We start from the raw sequence: 24,819 nt of genomic DNA on the forward strand, positions 1-24,819 counted from the left end.
GATGGCTCCCAGCCCTCTTTTCCTTCTTCAAATAAAGCCAATTGCATTGTTTTCATTTTGAGGAATTTACTGCTAATCTGTACAGAAAGAGAGGAAGAAGTAAACAATAACAGCATGGGGGAGTTGATGAAACTTGGGACATGGTAGAGTTCTTTACACCAGGATCTTTATACCCAGGTCTATACATGTCAACTCCCTGCTAAGACAGTAAATGGAAACCCTCTTTGCCCTCTATTTCTAGTTTGGGGAGTATTTTGAAACTTACCAAAGCTTCCATCGTCTCCATTCTGTGTCCCTCTGACCATCTTTGCCAACTGCCACACAGACTTAATTCCTCCTCAGTGGCTCTTCTCTCCAGTCCAGAAGATGCCAGCAAGGCAGAATAACAGGAAAAGGCTCCTGGTCTCAGGGGCAGAATCTCTAGTGCTGGTTACAACTGTACCATTGTCTTGAGCTTCCGCTCCAGATATCCGGATGAATCTCATGCATATTCATTTTTCACTTTAAAATAGCTATGCTTATATGTTGAAATATATTAATTTATTTAAGAGGAAGTTATTAAGTGCTTATGTGGTGGCTTGGTACTATGTCAGCTTTACTAAACTGAAACTGGTTTCCAGAATTCTCTTGCATGTGTGTTTCAGGGTTAGACGTGTCCACAAGAGGAATTTGCATGGTATTTGGAAGACAAAAAAGCACAGCCATTTTTTCATGCTCGGAAATTTGGTGCAAGGTACCAGGCACTGCGGTGGCCTGTGAATGTTGTCACTGATCTGCTGGCTTACCTTGGCGGCCAGGTGGGCCACACCTGGGCCTGCAGCTTCTCCAGCTTTTGCTGGATCGTCTGCTGCAGCTTCTCTGTTCCCTAGGTGGGCGCACGTGTTGCTCTGTGTCAACGGCATTAGCTTTTCCTGCAGATCACTTGCGTCATTGAGGCTGAGGTGGTGAGGGACAGATGTGGGCTCCTGTTTCTCCTTACTCTCCCCTGCTTTCTATCCAGTTGTCCTTCTCAAGTACTGTTCCAGCTTACCTATTGCGGCTTCAGGCCGCACATCAGAGGCAGACAACAAGCTCCTTTATTTTACAACACTCATCATGGTTCTGCTTCTCTGGTCAACCCATGACCAATACAACCTGCATATACCAGACACTGTGCTGGGCTTTAGGGATAAAAATGGTGAGCCAGGGCTTCCCTGGTGGCGCAGTGGTTGAGAGTCCGCCTGCCGATGCAGGGGACACGGCTTCGTGCCCCGGTCTGGGGGGATCCCACATGCCGCGGAGCGGCTGGGCCCGTGAGCCATGGCCACTGAGCCTGCGCGTCCGGAGCCTGTGCTCCGCAACAGGAGAGGCCACAACAGTGAGAGGCCCGCGTACCGCAAAAAAAAAAAAAAAAAAAAATTGGTGCGTCAGAGAAGTACTGACCTTCTTTACAGAGCTTAAAGTCTAGTTGAGGATATTATTATTATAATACAGAAGGAGTAACACATGGTGTTTTTAATTTTCAGTCAACCTGAGGATTGGTAATAATATATTTTTATAGCATTTTAAAATGTTCAAAGATTTTTCTTATTATTTAATCACTGTCACAACATATTTACAGATGCAAAGAAGACTAAGGGGAGATTGAAGGCTTCCCTTAAGGCTAAGCAGGGGTTTCAGGTGACTCCTGTCCAAAGGTCATACAGTTCGTAAGTGGCAGGTATTTACTCTTCAGGTTCATATTCCAGCACTTGTTTCAATGCAATAGTTGTGAAAATAAACCAATTTCTTAGTTCCACAGAGCAACTATTTTACTATCAGTTGTGTCTCTACATGACCAAAATGCTTATCAATACAGAAAATTACATAAATCCAAAAGGATACCAATCTAATCGTCACTATGCCAAAAACCACATGGGCTTTTTCAACTTTCAGATAGTTATCTTGATGTTCAGTAGATATGACCATAGAAATATGAACAAATAAAATGTCAGTCATCTTGGCGACCTTTCTTTTAATGCTAAACTTCACATAATAGGCACCTACAGGTTTTACATTTACATCATGTCTTCCCATGGAGCACAGGGGAGGTTTTTTATGGGCGTAGCTTGGGAGTAGAGCACCACACCTCCGTTCACATTTCATTGGCTAGAACTCTGTTGACCTCAGCACACCATTTACTACCTGTATGACCTTGGGAAACTTACTTAACATCTCTGTGCCTCAGGTTCCTCATGCATAAAATGCAGGTAATGAGTATCTGCTCCTAGGGCTGTTGTGTTAACTAAATTGTATAATACATATAAAGCCTTTTGAACAGCTCCAGGAAGAAGTGAATAAGCATTTTAGTGAGAAGTTAGCTGTTCCTGCTTAACAGGTCTAACCTTTTTCCTTTATACAAACAGGATTCAATTTTAACTACTCTTCTGAAACATGTTTTAAATTTAATATGTCTCAAATATTCTTCCATGTTAGAACTATAAGTCTACCTAACATTTTAACAGCTCTTCAGTATTTGCCTCCATCCTCTGTGGACATACCATAATATATTTAACTCTTTGATGCATATCCTTGCTCACCAGTTGTGTTGCCTATCCATGCTGTGCGCTGTAAATCCTTGACAGTGAAATTCCTAACCTGTACTGTCATCTTCCATGTACATGGAAACATTCAGCCATCAAACACAGGAAAATCACTCTAGTCTTTTGTGGGGTCGTCTCATGGTTTTGAATTACAAGTCCAGCCTTATCATTATTACACTGCCTATTCTAAGCCAAAATGGGGGAAATATTAACGTTGTCTTAAAAGCTTTTTTTAAAGAGAAAAATAGTCATTTTATAAGGAAATAATATTAACAATAGCTAGCATTTATTGCATCTGTTTTATTTCTAATTCCTATAATGATCTTCTATGTCCATTCAACAGATGAAGAAACTAAGAATCAAAGAATTTAAGTAAATTGTCTCCAGTCAATTTTGTGGGAGAAGTTTGTGGGAGAGCTGCCACTTGGACTTAATTGAGCCTAATTCCAAAATCCCTCTTCTATGTGAGTCAGCCTTCAAAAGAGGACAGCCATTATTCCTTGGGACTCACTCTGCCAGTAAATGGGATTAGAGCTTGACACTGACAGGCTGGGTTTTAGCTGCAGCCTCAAGTCCTTTGTTCATCTTACCTTCGCCCCAGCTGGGCCGGAAGCCCTGCTCTGAGCTAGGCCAGAATTCAGCGCGCTGGGACTTATTCTCATTGTAGCATCTTTCCCACTCTCCTCAGATGGCCTCTTCCTTTGTCTCATTCACCAGAGCTGGGCTTCTCTATGTCTGGTCTGCAGAGAACCTGTATGGAAAGCACTTGGGATACTGGTTTAAAAGGTGCTTTCTTGGCTTTGGGGGTTGGACCCAGTAATCTGCATTTTAAACAAGTTCCCTAGGTATTTTTATGCACAGTAAGATTTAAGAACCACTTTACTTAGCTTTTTGCAGGGAAGGACTGTCTTATTCATTGCTATTTCTAGGGGACCTGATATTCATTAAGCACTCTCTTTCTTAAGAAAACTAATGAACCAGGCTGTAGTTCCTAAACAAATACAGGTCCTTGGTGTTCATCTCTGTAGCCTTGGCACCTAGCGTGTGTTTGGAACATTGTAGGAACTCAATCAACGTTACAAATGAAGTCTAATTATAATTGGTTATGTGTTGATTCTGTGACTTTGGGCAATTCACAAAACCTCTTTTAACCTGAATTTCCACATAAATCAGGTCATGATATTCATCTATATATCTCACAGCTCATTGTGGATACCAAATCTGTAAGTGAAATTTCATATATAAACCAGTAACATGATGTCTGGCACCGAGCAACTGCTGAATAAAATGGTGTTCACTGTAATGATAATAACAATAACAATGCCTGTAAAAATGCTCTATAAAGCACCATGCAGTTATTAAGCACTGTGATTATATTCATTGTGAACTTAATCAAGCAGGCTGCGTAGACCATTGAACTTTGCTTTGCCCATAAAATAGGAACAGCAGGGCTCCCCTGGTGGCGCAGTGGTTGAGAGTCCGCCTGCCGATGCAGGGGACACGGGTTCGTGCCCCGGTCTGGGAGGATCCCACATGCCGCGGAGCAGCTGGGCCTCTGGGCCATGGCCGCTTGGCCTGCGCGTCTGGAGCCTGTGCTCCGCAACGGGAGAGGCCACAACAGTGAGAGGCCCGCGTACCGCAAAAAAAAAAAAAAAAAAAAAAAAGGAATGGCAGCAGGAGGTGTTTGATGTGTAGAGGAGTCCAGAGAAAGACAGGAGGTGAGTTGCAGCCTCCAACTACGTGCTTCCTGTGTGGTCCAGTGGAGAAGGCTGTGCTCCAAGACAATATCTGACCCAACTGATACTGTGTTAGCATCTTTCCTTGAGGGGGAAGCTGCCTTTTCAGGTGCTGCTGCTGAGGTCCGGAAGGGAAGGGCTGATGAGAGCACGCAAGACCCGACAAGTAATATCCATCAGCTTCTTGCCCTAAGGTGAAAATAAAACACAAATGTTACATGCAAAGAATGTTACAGTCAATTTCAGGCCTTGCTTTTTGATATTTTTCCAGTTTAGGGGTTTTATCATCCTTCCGCTGACAAATCATATTTTGATCCACTTCAAAGGGATTTTCCATTAAAGTAACAATAACCAGGGCTTAGGGTAAGCCTTGTGTCTGCTACACACTTGCAAGGCTGCCGTGTGGGTCTGCACGGAAGATGTCAAGTCTAATGGATTTCATTTCTTGAAGTAAGATACATGTTTTGAGGGTAGTATTTAGAGGTTTGGGAAGATGACAAAATTGTCTGAAGGAAGGAAACGGCAGTGGACAGATTTCAGCTATAAGTGGAGTCCTATAGCTGAGCAGATGCTTTCCAATCAAAATTCATGGGGAAAATGACCATCTACTGGGAAAAAATCAGTCATCAAAAAAGGTAAGCAAATTCCCGTAATCATGCAATGTGACTGTCAAAAAAGCAAATATTAATATTTTGAAGTACTAACTATATTTCAGGGTACCCACTAGCCTGCACAGTTGTCTGGGGAAATTTACCCTGTATAAACCCTGCAGTTTATGATCATGTCTTATGGTAGGCCACTGTCCCAAAGGTCAAGTCTAATGGGAGGAGGAATCGCACCTTGTCCCAGTAAGATCTTCATGTAGGCTGGCCAGTGAGCTACTACAGGTATGGCCTGTCCCCAGGACATGAGCTAGCCAATTGATGCTTAATATTGAGTGAACAGAAGGAAGTTGGTGTTGAGCATAGCAGGTAAATCTACACGCAGTGTGGCCATAATGGCCATATGTAAATTGTGCATGCAAAGCCTGGCTGCTAGGAGGAAAACTTGAAGCTGGTGTACAGGGAGGTCATAGTGGTCTCCCCAGAAACCGACAGAGAGTAGCCTCAGTTCCTTATGGTTTCCCAGTTCTAGATCCCAGGAGGCTTGACTGTTCTTTGGTCTTGTTCTTAGTTTGCTCCAAGATTCCACTCTGTATAATATCTCCCCTCTTGAACTGGAGCTTGCTTGGACAAGCCTTTCTTCCTTCTAACCAGTAGAAGTTCAATTAGAGTGGTCAAAGAGATTAGTCTCAGTTGCATTATAGTGTAATGGTTAAGAACATAGGCTCTGGAAGTAGATGACCTGTGTCCACCTCTAGAAGCAAGTGGTGGGGAGTGGAGGATAGAAAAGTTTAGCTGGAGGGCATGTCACCCATGAGGAAATGGTGAAGTGCAGAGCTCAGCCCTGACTATCCACTGGGACCAGAAAGCACCAGCATTAGATTATAATGGAACTACTCAAGCAGGACCTGTTTCTTTTTTTCTCACCTCCTTGTCATCTGATGGGGTGGGGACACTGGAGTGAAGGTTGCATGGGATGAAGGATTTAGGAATTATGATAAGGGAGCTGGGAGGAGAAGAACTAGCTTTGTGGAAATAGAGAAGGTTGACCAGGTGTTTCCTCCCTTCCCTGCTACAGGTTTCTGCCTGAAGTAGACCTGAGCTAATGGGGAGAAGTTAGACTGTTACATTAAACTGGACTGCTGTTACGTTTAGCAGCAACTGAGGATACTATATGACCTGCTCACGTTTTTATCCAGGGGCAAGGAGAAGGGTGAGAGAGTTTGCAGGGGGGGATGTTTGTGATAAAGAATAGACTTCTTGGAGTTTTCACCCTTTTGAGTTCTACTTGTTCACACATTACCAATTATATACAGCATAATAGTTACCTACACAATATAAGCAATTATATATATAATATATATATAGTTTTATAATATGTATTTTTAGCATATAAGACATTATTTCTCATTTTGAAGTTTAAGGGGTTCAAAAATTTGGTTGATGAATATAGCACAAACATTTTTTCCAAAGAGGCAGTATCGAACTTACATTACGTACCTTCGGTCATTTAAATTGAGCCAAAACATTCTAACAAGAATTCACTGAAAGTGGGTAAAGCCACACAGAAAATTTGGTGTTCCGTCTCCCCACCTCTGTCTCTAGAATTCATCTAGGGTAGCAGTTCTCAAACGTTATCACGCATCAGAATTATCTAGAAGTTTGGTTAAAACACAGCTTGCTGGGCCCTTCCCTCAGGGTGGATCCTGGTGAATTTGTATTTCGAACAAATGTCCAGGTGATGCTGAAGTTTCTGGCTCAGGGACCACACTTTGAAAATCACTCACCTAGACCACAGTCTGATTGTTGATTGCTGGTCCATGGACTCTATTTGTCTCCAAACCTGCGCTCTGGGAATTCACTTACCGTGTCATTTGTTTTGAAGATTTTTTCTGTTTGTGTTACTCATAGTCAACCTTAGCATTTCCTTTGATATTAGTCCTATGGCATCATGAGTATCTGTGTGTTTTGAATGCTTACGTTACTTGGGAAGAAAGATGGAACAGTTTTCAGTTGAATTTTTCTTTTAAGCTAAGGAGAGCATTATGGTGTTGGCAACCAATAATGACTGAAGACTTTCCCATTAATAAAAAAGCAAAGCAAAACAAAACAAAGACCCGTCCTCTGTTTAACCCAGGGCTCCCCAACCCCCGAGCTGTGGACCAGTACCAGTCCGCGGCCTGTTGGGAACCGGGCCGCACAGCAGGAGGTGAGCGACAGGCAAGGGGGCGAAGCTTCATCTGCCGCGCTCCCATTACCGCCTGAACCATCATTCCCCCCCGGGAGAAAAATTGTCTCCACGAAACCAGTCTCTGGTGCCAAAAAGGTTGGGGACCGCTGGTTTAACCTCTCAGATTACCTTCCAGAAGTTCCCTTGTAGCAAAAGAATCACGTGGTAGCATCTGGAACCACCACTTTCCATGGAGAAATAAATATATATATTTAACATTTAATTTTCTCTGCTAATTATGGATAGTTCTTTTGGAAGGAAAAGGATACTTTTTAATAAATTTTTCTTCCATACGAGCGTAGGCACACACATTAAAGATTTATTGTTCACATAGGACTCCACAGACTCAAACTTCACTTAGGTTTCAAAGTATTCCAGATTGTACAACTTCTAAGTCAATTTCCTTCCTATCACAAGGTCACGTCTCTCATTTTGCTCTACTCACTGATCCATCACTCCAAGTGTGCACTCCAGATGGTGCACACTTGTGCAGCAGCATGCTTTCTAACAGGTAAGAGTCCTTGCTCTGTTTAAGGATTGCCTAATGTTGGTGCATGTTATTGAAATGTAGAAGTTATATACAGATGACAGGTTATAGCAGTATTGGAAATATATTTCTACAATCATTTTTTTTTTTTTTTTTTTGCGTTACGCGGGCCTCTCACTGTTGTGACCTCTCCTGTTGCGGAGCACAGGCTCCGGACGCGCAGGTTCAGCGGCCATGGCTCACGGGCCCAGCCGCTCCGCGACATGTGGGATCTTCCCGGACCGGGGTACGAACCCGTGTCGCCTGCATTGGCAGGCAGACTCTCAACCACTGCGCCACCAGGGAAGCCCTCTACAATCATTTTTACAGATGAAACATGCTGTAACAAAAGAGGAGAGGATTGGTTTCTAAAGCATAGGAGATACGTTCAAACAGCTATCTTCCCCAAAACGTAAACTTGACCAACTTTGTCGTCAGATCTTGCCATGTACTCTTTTATTCTCCCTTCAAGGCAGGATTTGATTTTTAAGTTTTCCATGTCTCTTTCCATGCCCACTACATTTCTTTTCTGATTTTGGCAATTCTCCGTAGGTATTTCAATGACTAGTCAAGAAATCACACAAATAGAAACTTCCTTAATGAACTGCTTATGAGAATTAACATGAAGATGATTCAACTGCTTGTAGCCAATGCTTGCCTGTTCCACATGCTTCTTTTTCCCTCTCTTCTCTCCTGATACACTTAGCCATCAAGGTTCTAAGTGTAGCCACCTTGGAAGATTCTCAGACTGTCCTATATAAGAAAATGCTTACCCAGCATTTTAAGAATCCTGTTTTAAGATTTTATCCATTTGCCTCCTGTGGTTTGCTCTTTTAAATAAAGTACCTTAAAAAATAATGAAGATAAGATTCACTAGAACCTGATTCCATTTCCCTTCTACCTTTCCTAAGTCTTTCTTGCTAAAATAAAATATTGCTACTATATTTGTTATAGGTTGAATTTTTAGAGAAAGTTCTGGCATGATCTCCATTAAGTACAAATCCCATCAGTTTCATAAAACAGCAAAAATAATTTTATCACAAACACTACCCAGTAAGAAGTTATGCAAATTCTAAGAAAATTTTCTTCTAGAAACTTTATTTCCTTTTCACTTCATCTAAATCAGTTATCCTTGCTTTCAAGTTACTTCTCAAATAACAGAAACCCTGTCAAGTATACTTTTACAGAGGCCCCAAATACAACCATGAAAAGCTTTTTTTTAAAAAATTCTCTTTTATTTTTACTTCTTTGGCTGCGCTGCACAGCTTGTGGGATCCTAGTTCCCTGCCCGACCAGGAATGGAACCCGTGCCCTCGGCAGTGACAGAGCAGAGTCCTAACCACTGGACAGCCAGGGAACTCCCATGAAAGGCTTTTGAGAGCCCTTGCTCTCAGGCTGAGTCAATACGAAATAATATTTTACAGTCACCTGAGAGCCTCTTAGCCTCCCCTAACTCCCCCGATGCCTCCTCTCTCATCCTCCAGTGACATCCTGACAGTTGCCGCTCTTCCAGGCCATCCAGCTAATATCTTTGTGCAGAAAGTATTACTCAAGGGAAAAATAAATATCCTTACCTCTAATCTCTAAGAAGGAATCTATAATAAGATAGTAAACATATTTACATATATATTACCTTCCTCTTAGATATTCCAACACTAGAAGACACTGGCAGATAGAAATAATGTGGATAGATTCATGACCTAGGAAACTTCCAGAACTGCGGCTGGGTCAGTCAAAGGTAGTTTCCTCCACAGCCTTGGATAAGAGCAGTTTTTTCTGAATAAGACTCATTTATTCTTCTTTTTATTTTTATTTATTTTTAGCATGCGGTATCTGTAATACCTTTTCTTCTATAATCAGAAAATGTTAAGAGATGTGTTTCAGGATGCGTGCCACAGCAATAGTTTATTGGACTAGAAATGGATAAATGACCTAAAAGCCATTAAACCACAAACTGGTCAGCATTCTGTGAGGTCTAGCTCTAACACAGGAGCCCTACCAGGCAGGGTCTCCCTGGTGAGACTTCTGTGCTAAGAAACTCGGTGACAACAGAAACCAGCTACAGGGTTTGAGCTGAAAAGTCACATAGAGTCGGGGTTAGGGAAGTTGTTTTGAGGCTACGTGCACGATGCTTAAACAAAGGAAGCAGAGAGAATGGTGCAGATTCACAGAAAGAGGCAGAAGAGAGAAACCACAAGTTCTGGAGCGTGAAAGCAGAGCACAGAGAGAGTGAGCTTGGACCTTGAGTTTTTTTGGTGTTGGTGTTTCCAGAAGCTCAGCTTTCTTTTGCTTCTCGATATTGAAGTCTATGAAATCCCTGTACCCTAAAAGTAAGCCTCCTTTTTCCCCCGTTTTACTTGTTAATTTGAGTAGGTTTTTGTGCTTGTGTAGCTGGGTAATATTTTGACATAGTCCCTGAAGTGCTGTTTTCGCTCAGGACGTCCTGTACTTTCTCCCTATTTGGGCAGCAGGGAGGGCCTTCCACCTTCCATATCCCTAGGCTAGGGTTTTCACTTGAAAAAACGTTCAAGTCTTAGCATTTGAGCTTTTCAAGTAGACTTTCGCAAATGCTTGGAAGAGATAATCACTGCCACGCCTTGAGAAAAGACTTCTCAGGGATCAAGGGCCAAGATCCCTTGACGCCTGGGCCACAGAGAGGGACAGGAGGAAGGAGGAAACCTTGAAGGACTAAGATTTGCCAAGACCTCTGTTTGACTAAGACATCAATGAATTTGTCTGAGTTTTATCCAGAAGTGAGTGAATTAATTTTCTGCCATCGGGGGAAAATTGGGGACTGAGAAAGAAATAAAGTCCACCTATAGAAAAATTTAAAGTCAGTGTAAAAGAAAGAGCTCCATTTTCCTCTCTGAGTTTATAACCTATGAAAATCGTATCCAGACTACCAAGCCATAAGAAAACATAGCAATTCGGAAGGGAGGTACAAAGAAATAAAAATAACATATTTCCTTTTTCAACATACACACGTAACAGCCTGGGATGGGCACTCTCACATAAAACCCTGCAGGGAGCAGAGGCAGTCTCCATATGTCAAAGAATAGAATAATAGCTAACATTTACTGAATGCTTGTCACTACTGAACTATGAAATAAGAATTCTACTCCAATTATCTCATTTAATCTACAACTACCACGTGGCAACAGACTTATTATTATCCCTGTTTTGTAGATGAGGAAACTGAGGCCTAAAGAGATCAGCGTCTGTGGTTTCAAAGCTATCAAGCCAAGCTCCATTCTAATTACATATTTGCCAGCTCCACTAGGGCAATAAACTCCTCGAGCAGGGTCTGAGTACCAGCAGGGCTATTCAAGAACTGTTTGACTTCATAGTCTCTGGGAAGCGTTTTGGTACCATGAAATGATCACGGACTTTGGAATCAAACTTGGGTTTTAAGTCTGTGTTAAATTAATTAAACATCCTGGTCATTAGAATGAGGTGACTCTAATGCTGTGGCAGCCTGTGTAAGCAGCCCAAAATCTAAGCCCGTACATGCCTCAAGGTTATAAAATTGAAATCTAAGGACAATCGATCACAAACAGTCAACTAGGCTTTAAGCTATAGCAAATTGTATAATTTCTTCTTTGCTTCCACAACTTCTCTAGATAAGCCTCTCCCCAAGCTCATGTTGGTGGAACACACCTAACCACTTCCAGTCTGGGGCTGCCCTGTTAAAATCAGTTTTTACTCAAATAAACACTTACAATTTTTAATATGCCTCATTTTATCTTTTAACCCCTGGCTCCGTTAAACATAAGCATGAGAACGTGGAGAAGTTAAACCTCTCTGAGCCTCACTTTTCTCATCTATAAACAGGAGCTGTTATGTCTCACTTGCAAGCTGTCATGATAATTAAATAATGTAATGAATATAATGAATGCATAGCATGTGTTTATTTGATGGGAGCTTTATTTACCCAATGCCTGGCTCATCAGGGATACTCAGCAAATGACTGTTGGGTAAATGAGTGCATAAGAACCACCCATATCTAAGCATTAAGGATTATTATTCAGAAAATATATTATTTATTCCACAAAATATAGATTTTGATCTGAGGAAATAACAGTTTTGAATAGAGAATGTTCTTTTAACTGAATTCGGAGAAAAATGAATATTTCAACCATTTCTTGTCTGTTGATTCCTACCCATGTTTTATTTGGAAAATATGCCCATACAGAGGATATCCCTGTGGTAAAGCATTAACAAAGCAAGCCAAATGTCATTAAGTCTGTCTCATTTCTCATTCATGTGGAACTGTAGTAGATCACAGAAGTGGGCATACTAATTCTCTATGCTCTATATTTTTCCATTTTGCAATTGCTCTTTATTTTATCCTGCTTATTTAATTAAGGATTGCCTACTTATCAGGCTGCAGAAGAATCCTTTTTGGCTGCCTTCCATTTTGCAAAGTTTAAGGAGAGAGGTGTCTCATTTGGATTGTTCAGACACCTCTGACTTTGCTCATTCATATTCATGAGCCGCCCCTCCCCCCCAGTTGTGTTTTCTCTGTGTGAATTTCTCTTAACAGATCATTCTCCCTCAAAACCACAGGAAGGTTAGCAGCAGGTGAAATCTCCATTACTGGTGGGTAGACAGGAATGCTAATTGATTTCAAATATTAACCATTATTTCCTCTAAACTTATCGTTTAAATATTTCACTTACAGCTATTTGAATTTAGGACTTTGTAAAGACAAGACTGCTTCAATGTGAATAGAAGCTTTACAGTAGTAGGTGAAGCAAAGACAACCGTGACAGTTTAACAAGCCTTAAAATTACCTCCAGATTACTCTAGGGTCGGTGCAGGCATGACTGGAGAAGAAACTTTTAAAATTTTCTCCCTCACTCTTTTTTTTTTTTTTTTTTTTAATAAATAAATTTATTTATTTTTGGCTGCGTTGGGTCTTCGTTTCTGTGCGGGTTTTCTCTAGTTGCGGTGAGCAGGGGCTGCTCTTGGTTGCGGTGCGCAGGCTTCTCATCGTGGTGGCTTCTCTTGTTGTGGAGTATGGGCTCTAGTCTTGTGGGCTTCAGTAGTTGTGGCGTGTGAGCTCAGTAGTTGTGGCTCTCGAGATCTAGAGCTCAGACTCGGTAGTTGCGGTACATGGACTTTGTTGCTCCCCAGCATGTGAGATCTTCCCCGACCAGGGCTCAAACCCGTGTCCCCTGCATTGGCAGGTGGATTCTTAACCACTGCACCACCAGTGAAGTTCCCTCCCTCACTCTTAATTTTACTAGTTCATCCTGTGCTTGTGGTTTATGTTTCCTGGATCTTAGCAGTGCCAGTGAAAAAGGTGACTAGAATTAAAAGCCTTTTAGAATAGGTCTTAGAACCTAAATAGACATTTCTCCAAAGAAGACATACAGATGGCCACTAGGCACTTGAAAAGATGCTCAACGTTGCTAACTATTTGAGAAATGCAAATCAAAACTATAATGAGGTACCACCTCACAAATACTGGAAAGGATGTGTAGAAAAGGGAACCCTCCTACACCGTTGGTGGGAATGTCAACTGGATCAGTCACTATGGAGAACAGTATGGAGGTTCTTCAAAAAAATTAAAAATAGAGTTACCATATGATCCAGCAATCCCACTCCTGGGTATATATCCAGAGAAAACTATAATTCAAAAAGATACATGCAGCCCAATGTTCATAGCAGCACTATTCACAATAGCCAGGACATGGAAACAACCTAAATGTCTATCAACAGATGAGTAAAGAATATATGGTATGTATGTATATATATATATATATATATGCATATATATATAATGGAATATTACTCAGCTGTACAAAAGAATAAAATAATGCCATTTGCAGTTACATGGATGGACCTAGAGATTATCATACTAAGTGAAATAAGCCAGACAGAGAAAGACAAATACCATGTGATATCACTTATATGTGGAATCCAAAATATGACACAAACGAATTTATCTACGAAACAGAAACAGACTCACAGACATAGAGAACAGACTAGTGGTTGCCAAGGGGAAGGTGGGGTGGGGAAGTGTTGGATTGGGAGTTTGGGATTAGCAGATGCAAACTATTATATATAGAATGGATCGACAACAAGGTACTACTGTATAGCACAGGGAACTATTGATGTATTCAATATCCTGTAATAAACCATAATGGAAAAGAATATGAAAAGAGAATATATATATATGTATAACTGAGTCACTTTGCTATATACCAGAAACTAACACAACATTGTAAATCAACTATACTTCAGTTAAAAAAAAAAAAGAATAGGTCTTAGAAATCATTATCTTGTCCAAACTTCCTCTATTTAAGTGGAGACTCAAAGAAGAGAATTGACCAACAGTACACTCTAGCGAGTGTCAGAGCTGGGCCAAACACTCAGGGTCCTTGCGTTCTCTACTAGCTACAGCATGGAGTATAATCTTCATGAAGTCAGGGGCCAGTCTAACTGGAACCATTCAGTAGACCTAAAGGGTATTTAATACCACGGTGTCTAACTTAAGTTCACCAATGGGGTGAAGTTTCCTTTCGAATGGACATCTGGGAGGGCTCCTGGCCGCAGTTGGGCCTGTCTTGGCAGTCTCTTTGGGGTTTCCCTCCTGGCAGCGTGAGACGCTTCTCTCCTCTTTGCGCTTTTCCCTCTCATTTCCCCCCAAATTAATGGGCTCAGAACAGAGGAATAGCCATTTGTTTTACTCAGTAGGGAACTGGCTGGGCACAGGTAGAATCCACATTCTGCTTTAGGGCTGCAGAGGTGTTGGGTTCTTGGTGTCTCCAGTTGGAACTCAGGATACCTTGTCTTAGAAACATGAGATGCAGTGGGTAGGTTGGAGGCAGTACTGAATAGTGGTTAAAGTGATGGGTTTCTGCAACTGAAAGACCTGTCTTGAGAACTTTTGCTAGCAATTAGTAGCTCAAGCTTCAGTCTTCCCACCTATTCGAGCTGCTGCTGCTAATAATAATGATAACAATAATAATAAATACCTAACTCATCATATTGTGGTAAAGATTAAATGGGGGTAATAACTGGCATATGTTACGCGTTTAAAACATGTTTGCTATTAGTTTCAGTTTTAGGATACACTCGCCACCCATCCAAGTTCCAAATAGGCTAAAATAAAAGCCTTTTTATTTGCCTAGATTTGGATTTGCCTTTGGATTTGCCTAGAAATCAATGTGTATTATATAAGGTTGTATATATGGGAAAACACTCTGATTTCTGAATGAATTTGGAACGTCATCTGTTTGTAAATTAGATCTGCCCCTTCTCTCTCTCTCTCTCTTTCCTCCTTAATATCTCTTTAATTGGCTATAATGACTGAAATATCCTGAATCATTTTGCAGATTTTACTACCCACGTGAATCTGCTTTCAGAAGGGTACTCTGTACTTCTGTACATATACACTAAGCAGATTATTTGGTTTGTCTCTTTATGTAGATCACAAGGATAAGGTGACCAATCTCTTATTCATTTGCCCTGTAGCTATAACCCAAGTGCACTCTCTCCATGTGTGTGTGTACTTGGCATCCGCCGGCTTGGCCATGAGGGGTGTGGACTGATGCCTTGAAGGAATCAAGGAAGGGGCCCTGATGAGTGTGCTGAAAACCCAAAACACACCTGAAGAGCCCTGAGCAGTTTTGGAGACTCTTTTTGAGAAGGTATTTTGAATGATAGACTGTTTTAATAGTAACATCTTAAAGAAAGGAAAAGAAGAGGCCCAGTGATTATGGCCGTTTTTCATCATCTTGTTTCACTGGATGGATGTTCCCTGTTGGGATATAATTTTGCCCAGAAGGCATGATTTGCTCTACATATACGTCCAAAGATATAAAGATCATAGGATCAACCAAGATGTTTCTTTTTCTGACACACAGAAAAGTGTTAGAGTCCACATCTGTGTGTGTGGCAACTAGCCTGGGGATAGGATGGGAGGCAGGTTGCTGGAAGAGAAGTGACAGTGAGCATAAGTCGCGGAGAACCCCTTTGCTCACTGTGCTGGGAGAGAAAATCAGGTGTGACTCAGTGCAGATTCCATAAAGGTTTGGTGTTGGAAGCAGTTCAATTAAGTAGAACCAGATGGAATTATCTGAACTCTTTCTGTTTTTTAAAGGTTTGATTAAAGCTGGAAACTATTCAGAATTCAGAAAAGTGTTTAAAAAACAAGATACTTAAGAAAAGGTAGGAAGGCAGAAATTGAATTGCACTTCCTAGGGCCTGAGAGAAATAGTTACTTCTAGTAAAAGTGAGTAGAGGATACAGGGAAAGAAGCTGACGGTACTGGCACCCCACTGCCCCCCACCCCCAGACAGGGCCTAGTGCAGGCTGAGAACACAGTAGAGACTTAGATGATACCTGAGTGATTGAGGACTGAAAAAGGGCTCAGTGGTGGTTTAATGAGAAGAAAAATTGACCTGTCAGTTTTATTTCACATTTGAGCAGCGTTAATCATTCAGCATCTCCTCCTAATATTGAAATAAAACCTGCCTTTGTGAACCTTTATTCACTGCTTCTAGTTCTGCCTTCTGATGCGATAGAGAAGAAATCATATGCTTCCTCTGAATGACAACTCTTCAAATATTTAAAGACAGCCAAGTTATATCCCTGTAGCTTCCAGTCCATGCTTACCCATCCCAAGCCATCTTTAATTTTATTTATTGGGTTAAATATTACTGATTTCTTCAACTATTCTTTGTATGATCTGTTTTATAGATACTTTATTCTCCTGGCTTCTGGAGGCATTACAGTTAGCCAATAGACTTTTTTTTTTTTAACATTCATCTATTGTTTTTATTATGTTTTATTAGTTTTCTTTTAACCCAGAACAATCCTTCCACCTTTTCTTCCCCCATGACATTAATTTTTTTTGTTTTGAAAGAATCCAGGCCAGTTGTCTTGTACCACATTTGGATTCCTGTAACTTTTTTTTTTCCCCTTCTTTTCTTTTTTTTGTTAAATCTTTATTAGATTATAATTGCTTTACAATGTTGTGTTAGTTTCTGCTGTACAACAAAGTGAATCAGCTACATGTATACATATATGCCCATATCCCCTCCCTCTTGAGCCTCCCTCCCACCCTCCCTATCCCACCCCTCTAGGTAGTCACAAAGCATCAAGCTGATCTCCCTGTGCTATGCAGCAGCTTCCCACTAGCTATCTAGTGGGAAACGTTGCCCTGAACAAAATATTACAGGCTTAGGGTAGCCATTTCAGAACAGTGAGAGACCAACCTTGTCTTGGATGCTGTGCTTCTAATGAATGGAAACTAACTTTCCCTTAAAGTCGCTGGTGGCCTCATCTCATCATCTGCTCAATCTGAACTTTCATTCAGTTAAATACCTACGTCTTTTTCATGCTGACTTTGTTAAGAAAATCTCCTTCATCCTATTCTTCTGTGGTTAATTGAAAAGTATTATCGTGAAACCTTATTCTGACCCCTATTAAAACTCATTTTATTTGTTCAGCTTACTGTTCCAGCATGGTCTAAGCTTTTTGAATCTTACTTTTTGCCATCAAAAGCATATTTTCTTTCTTAAAATTGGGGCATAGGCTGATATGATAAACATGCCTTCTGTGCTAAATAGAAATGTCAGTTGAAGTAATGAGGTTGCATTTTACACGTTAAGTTAGAAAAGAAGTGAAAGAATGAGACAGGTATGGGGGGAAGAGCCACTTTCATAAACTATTAGTAGGAGTATAGACTGATGCAAATATCCTGGAAAACAATTTGACAATAGGTAGCAAAATGTCAAAGAATGCACATTAGTTTGGAAGTATAATTTCTCGGAAAGAATGCAAAGGAATTAATCTGATCAGAGAGAATAGGATATTTATTTCAACATAATTTAGAATACTGAAAAAGTAGGGAAATCTAAATGTGTCAGTAGAACATTGAGTTAAATTCTATGTAAACCATAAAATGGAATATTAAACAGCCAGTAAAAATGATATTTTATTTGGTTAAATGAGAAAACAACTATATATATATGTGTATATATATATATATTTTTTTTTTTTGTAAAAAATAAACATGCATGTGTGTGATGAGTCCATAGTGAAATATCTGGAAGGCCAGTTTAATAACAATTTTATATTGGTGGTAGAATTGCAGGTGATTTTGACATTCTTGGTTATACTTTTCTCTATTATGTAAATTTTCTAAAATGAACAAGCCTTAGTTTTATAATTAGAAGAAATTCAATTTTGGATTTTGGGAGGAAAAGTTTGAGCGAATCACAGTTATCCTCGCGGCATAACACAGGAAGTTTCTCTCTAGTTTGACACAAATGTTTTAACAAATCGTCAGATCTGCATCAGAGTTACTACTTGCAATAACTGTATTGTTCTAGCCAAAGCCTCTCTATGTTTTGTAAGGTGGAGTCAATACCTCTTCCTCTTTATTTTTTACCCCATTGATTGTGTCTGAGGTTGGGTTCCCTGGAAACAGACTCTGAAATGGAGTTTGGTTGCCAAGGTTGACTGAGGAGTGCTCTCCCTTCTATACCCTTGTATGGAGTGAAGGGAGCAGGGCTGAGCAGAGGCAGAGGTTGAACTGCAATGCAGTTGCCACAGAGGCCTCCGTCAATCCTCTGAGGAGCTCGGAAGCTGAGATAGCCATTCAGATACGTCCTGTATTGAGGCAAGGGCAAGGCTGTGTTCTCTGGTCTTCTTTTTTAACTTTATATTTTATTTTTAAATTTTTTATACAGTTTTAAAGGTTACTTTCCATTTACAGTTATTACAAAATATTGGCTCTATTCCCTGTGTTGTACAATACATCCTTGTAGCCTATCTTTCACCCAATAGTGTGTGCTTCCCACTCCCCCGCTCTTATTACCCACACACCACCACCACTGGTAACCACTAGTTTGTCCTCTATATCTGTGATGTACTCTGGTTTTGACTAGTCATTGGATGGGGGCTGCCCCACCGGGAACATAACCTTGTGCGAGACACCTCCCTTTGACTGAGGGCAATTCTCAAGGAAGGATTCCTCTGTAAGTCACCAGCAAACATTCTCAGCAGTTGGAGGGGTGAGTACCTTTATCCTGAAGGATGTACCTGGGTGATGCACCACAGGATCTACCACAGAAGGGTACTAGTGCACTCCTGCCCTTTGCCCTAATTATCTTATGTTTTTTTTTTTAATGAAAATAATTCTGTTTCCCCTCAATCCTTTCCTTCTCCATCCATCCACTTACAGATTCCCACAGTTAAAGCACCATGATTCAAATATGATTCTATGAAGAGATGGACTGAGGACTCATTCATTAATTCATTATTTATATTTAATGAGTGTCTTCTATTGCAACAGGCATTGTTCTAGGTGCTGAAAGCACTACAGGGAACAAAAATCCCTTTCTCATAGGTCTTATATTCTGAGTGGCTGCCTCTTGGCCATACTTAAATTTTTATGTCTCCCGTCATCACTGAGGCTTTGTCATTGGGCCAGGTTGACTGACTCTACTTGTACGGTGAGTCTGCTCCCTTTAAGAAGTGCCTTAGTCGCATGTGGATATAGATTTCTGACTGCTTTCTTTAAGAATTAGTCTTTCAGACGTGCCCAGAAAAGTTTGCATCCTATCTGTGGGCTCCACTTTTGGTAAAACTAAACAAGAAATAATAAGTAAACAAGCTAAAAGTAATTGCTTAGCATTGTGCAGGTGAAATAGGCGATTGTCTGATGACTTCCCTTCTCCAGCACTTTCTATCACCATTTAGATACAATCTAAAATACTCTGTCTCAGATTACTTCCAGGGGTGTTTTTCCTGAATGAACACAGACTTTAAAATAGCTTTCTTGACTCCTATTTGCTTGGCATCTCTCCTAGATAAATATGATTTGCTTTCGGATCTCAGTTATAAAATGAAATTGAGCAAGTAACTTTGTGCTAAGATCAGTCTTAAAAAGTGTGTGTGTGTGTGGGGGGGGGCTTCCCTGGTAGCGCAGTGGTTGAGAGTCCGCCTGCCGATGCAGGGGACACGGGTTCGTGCCCCCGTCTGGGAAGATCCCACATGCCGTGGAGCGGCTGGGCCCGTAAGTGGGGGAAGATTAAGAAAATTGGTAAGATGATTTCTCTCAGTGATACAATTCCCACATTTTGAGAAGTAAGGCCACATTATTTCAGATGTGCTGAAGAAGTAACTTCCCTGGCTATTAAAAAAAAAAAAAGATCTAATGGGAAAGAAATGAATGAAACCAAGTGGATAGAATAGGAATGCTACATTTTTTTCCAGATTTTTCTCCTCAAGACTTAGTGAGTAGTTAACCATAGAAACTAAATTACATTTTTTTTTAAACTAATGGACCTCCTCAGCAGTATATATTTTTAAATTAATTAATTAATTAATTAATTTTGGGCTGTGTTGGGTCTTTGTTTCAGTGCGAGGGCTTTCTCTAGTTGTGGCAAACGGTGGCCACTCTTCATCGTGGTGCGCGGGCCTCTCACTATCGCAGCCTCTCTTGTCGCGGAGCACGGGCTCCAGACGCGCAGGCTCAGTAGTTGTGGCTCACGGGCCCAGCCGCTCCGCGGCATGTGGGATCTTCCCGGACCAGGGCACGAACCCGTATCCCCTGCATCGGCAGGCGGACTCTCAACCACTGCACCACCAGGGAAGCCCATAAGTGCTTTTTTGATTTGTGTTACACTAATCAGTTTCAAATCACTTAGAATGAAAGTAGGTTTTTATTAAGTATCTTCTTTTTACATTTATTACATTATTTCAAAAGAGTTTGTGACTAAGATATTAAAAGGAAGAAGAGTGTTCTTATTAGTGTGGATGAAAACTAATATTAACTGGAAGAATGCCCCTGCAAACTTTTACTTAAGAGTTGGTTCACTCAAGTTCCTGGGTATTAGGGTTCTCTAGAGAAAGAGACACAGAAGCGTATCTGTCTCTCTGTGTATGTATGTATGTATGTATGAATCACCTATCTATCTAACCAATAGGATTCATTTATTTTTTTAATTGTAATATTTATTTATTTATTGTAAGGAATTGGCTCATGTGATTAAGGTGGCTAGCAACTTTAAAATCAGCAGAGCTGATGTCCCACTTTGAGTCTGAAGGCTGGCAGGCTCCTGTGGAACCAGGAAGTACTGATCCCCCAGTTTGAAGGCCGTCAAGCCAGAGACTTCTCTTTACCTGGGGTAGGGGCAGGCATTGAACTGATCGGATAAAGCCTACCCACATTAGAAAGAGCAACCTGCTTTGCTCAGTCTACTGATTTAAGTGTTAATCTCATCCAAAATTCACCCTTACAGAAACTTATCCAGAATAATATTTGATCAAATATCTGGGCACTGTGTAGCACCATCAAGGCTTTTGTCTCAGTGATGAGTCAGGGGAGAAGGACTCAGATTGCCTTTTGTGCCTTTCCTGCAGCCCCTGCTTCTTCCTCTCCCAGGTATGCACCCAAGGGAGGATTTCACAGATGTCTCTCTTTCTGCCACCCATCTTTCTGGTGAGCAAACAGTTAAGTCTGTGAGAAAAGCCAGTAATTTTTCATACGTCTGCAGCTCCCAGGGTTATATTGTTCTCGCCCTAGCCTATACTTGGCCTTAAGTAGTTAAATAAAAAATGTAGCTGAATTCTTCTTACTGTCCCTTATGGTGGCTTCTTCTCATGCTCTGCCACTGTGACTTGTACTGGTTTCCCATCTGTCCTTGGAGTCAATGTCCTACTTTAGATTTCAGGTTATTTGGTTGCCATGTGACTTTAGTTGTTTGGTAAGTTCAAGAAAAGTTGTGGTTTTGCAGATTATCTGGTAAGTTTTTTGATGTAAAGTTGGGAGTGATGCTCTTTCCAGCTTTCTACATCCTAAGTGGAAGCTAGAAATGTAGTAATTAGTTCTTAAAGGTAAGGTAAGGATCAGCTGTTTTCCGGATATGATTAAGGTGACGAAGAGGAACTAATCACCTTGAGAGATGAATAAAAGCTATTAAAAATTGGTAATTGCCTCAGCCCATTGGAGCTTGTATAACAAAATACCGTAGACTGATGACTTTATTTCTCACAGTCTGGAGGCTGGAAATTCAAGATTAAGGTGTCCACATGGTAGGGTTTTTGTGAAAGCCCTCTTCTGGGCTGCAGACTGCCAACTTCTCATGTCCTCACATGGTAGGGGAGCTAGCGAGTTCTGTGGGGCCTCTATTATAAGAGCACTAATCCCAGTCATGAGTGGCCCACCCTCATGGCTTAATCACCACCCAAAGGCACCACCTCTTAATACCATCATATTGAAGATGAGGGTTTCACTATGTGAATTTTGAGGGGACACAAACATTTAGACCATAGCAGTAATCTTCCAGGACTAAAAAATAGCTTAACCTTTGGACTGGTAGCTTGATAAGAAACTCATGCTGGAGGTAACCTCATATAAATCAGAACTAATTTAAGCATCCAGTTACTTACCACTTGTCAGTGTAAAGTCGCGTGGAAAACTGGAATGGATCTAGCGCCAGGATATAGATGGAGGCTGGATGTCTTTTAGTCTAGGGAGAAATGTAGAAGAAATCTAAGATCAGGTAACAAGATAAATCTTTACATTTTTCTCCTCTTTGACCAGATGTCTTCTGAGAGCTCTTCAGTATAAGTTATTTTAGGCTCATAGTGTGCCTGTCTTGCTTTGTGTCTGGAATCTGCTTTTTCTCAAAACAGCCCTGGAACATGTTTTTTCCATATCACTCCCTTTACTAGTTGTACTATTTTCGCATTTTCAGATCATATGGCCATTGCATCCAATATTCTCTCTCTGTTTACCTTCATTTTTGCCTTAATTCTATAAATAGTTATGTTTAACCTTATCCACTAGTTCTTATGTTGATATCTCTATAGTTATTTTAGTTTTTTGAAGACTGTTCTCTAGTAGATTCCTCAGGAAAGACCCATGAGAATAATAGTCTCTGAGTTCTTGAATGTTGATAATTCCTCTGTATCCTTTTTTAAAAAATCCATTTTCTCTGGATATAAGATCTGTACCTTACATTTTTTTTCCTTGATAATCTTAAATATGTTCTTCCATTTTTTTCTGGCATAAAGTGTTGCTTTTGAAAGAAACCCCTATTTTTCTTCTGCTAATAAGTCATTTGTTCTTTCTGCCTAGATTCTCAAAGGATTATCTCTTTATTTTTAAAAATTCTTTTCTATTACTATTATTTTTTTTAAATTAACTACTTAGTTTATTTTTGGCTGAGTTGGGTCTTCTTTGCCGTGCGCAGGCTTTTCTCTGGTTGCGGTGAGCGGGGCCTACTCTTCGTTGCGGTGCGGGCTTCTCATTGTGGTGGCTTCTCTTGTTGTGGAGCACGGGCTCTAGAGTGCAGGCTCAGTAGTTGTGGATCACGGGTGCTAGGGTGCAGGCTCAGTAGTTGTGGCGCCCGGGCTTAGTTGCTCTGCAGCATGTGGGATCTTCCCAGACCAGGGCTCGAACCCATGTCCCCTGCATTGGCAGGCGGATTCTTAACCACTGTACCACCAGGGAAGTCCTCCCTTAGTCTTTAGGAAAATCTTTCCCTCCCTCCAAATGTTTTCTTTCTCTTATGTTTTAGTAGGCTCCATTGTTTATTTCCTGGATGAGCTCACTGACTCAGGGAAGAGCTATCCAGGATGGCGTTTTTCAACCAAGTTCAGTTTCCTTTGTCTCCTTTATTGTTCACTTGAGCTCAGGCAACTTTTCTCAATCTAAACCTGAAGGTCAGAATGTAGCATTTTACTCTTATTCTGTTTGTAATGCCTGATGGGTATTCATCACAAATGACCATGCTAGGACTGAAGTGAAGCTTGTGCTCTGGCTGTGCTGGGGAACCAGCTGAAGTTCTTTGAACCATGTCATGTACGAAGCAGTACACCCATCTCAGCACTCCCAGCTCTTTTGTCTCGTTTAATTTGTGTGTGTGTGTGTGTGTGTGTGTGTGTGTGTGTGTGTGTGTTTTAAATACAAAACATGCTTGGAGACTATCTTAATGCTCCTCTCTATTCCTACTAATAGAATGGAAAAATAAAAAGAGAAGAGAGCTGATGGAAGTGACAGAAAAGGAGGACAGCACATGGTCACTTCTGAAAATAATTACTTGCTTGTTTTCCTACAAAATCTAGCCATTATATTCTGGAGTTTGTTATACCAAGGGGAAATGAGTCAGAGGTTTTTCCTTTTCTCTTCTTTGGTGAACAGCTTTTGCTTTTGGGTTAGATGATTATGATACAGAGTCCAATAATTTGCTTTTCAATCTACCCTTACTGACAATGTATTTAGGGGAAATTGCATGGAAAATTTGGTACATTATTTTTTTTTCTTTTGCTATTGTCAGTTTTTGTCTTCTTCTTTTATCTTCATGAATGTTTTAATGGGAGACAGAAGACCAGAAACATCTAATCTGTATTCATGTTCCTTATTAAATCTCATTTGATTTGGGGGAATTGTACTAGTGTTTATGAAGACAAAAACTCTATTAGTAAATTTAACAGGAGCTTGTTTATATTTTTATTGCAAAATACAATAAAACAGAGATAGCCTCTGTTTCTGGGGCGCAGAATCTCTACAGTACAGTGAGTAACAGCATGGACTTTGAATCAGATAGATATGGGTCTAAATTTAGACATCACAACTTTCTGTGACTTTGGGCTACTTACTCAATCATTCTGAACCTCTTTGCTCAAGTTTTCTCACGTGTGAAATGGGTATAATAGTACTCACTTTATAGGTTGCTGTGAGGAATGTACTTAGCATTGTGTTTGGCATATCATAAATACCCAGTAGTTGGTAGCCATGATTGATTATTACAAATATGATAAAAGATATTATCTTTGAATTTCATGAGTGCCTGTGAAGATCATAAGCCTTGTAAGCAAGATTATCTTATTCAATACTTTTAGAAAATAATCTTTATGATAGACCTAAGCCATTATATAAGATAACATATAATTATTTTAACAACACGCCACAAATAATTTTCCTGTGCTACACACCTTGCCCATGTACGTTAGCATGCAAATATATCCCTAGGCAATTGGTGTAGGAAGTGATTATTTAGTTACTCAATTAGGAAAGTGGCAATCGATTCACACAGAGTATATGTCTAAAATAAAACTGGTAACTTGATTTCCCTACAGGCATAATGGTCTCTTTTAAGAAAACAACAATTTCCCACATGAGAAAGAAAACAAAACG

Source organism: Grampus griseus, assembly GCF_964374135.1.
Source record: "Grampus griseus genome assembly, chromosome: 4".
In the NCBI taxonomy this organism is placed as follows: domain Eukaryota; kingdom Metazoa; phylum Chordata; class Mammalia; order Artiodactyla; family Delphinidae; genus Grampus; species Grampus griseus.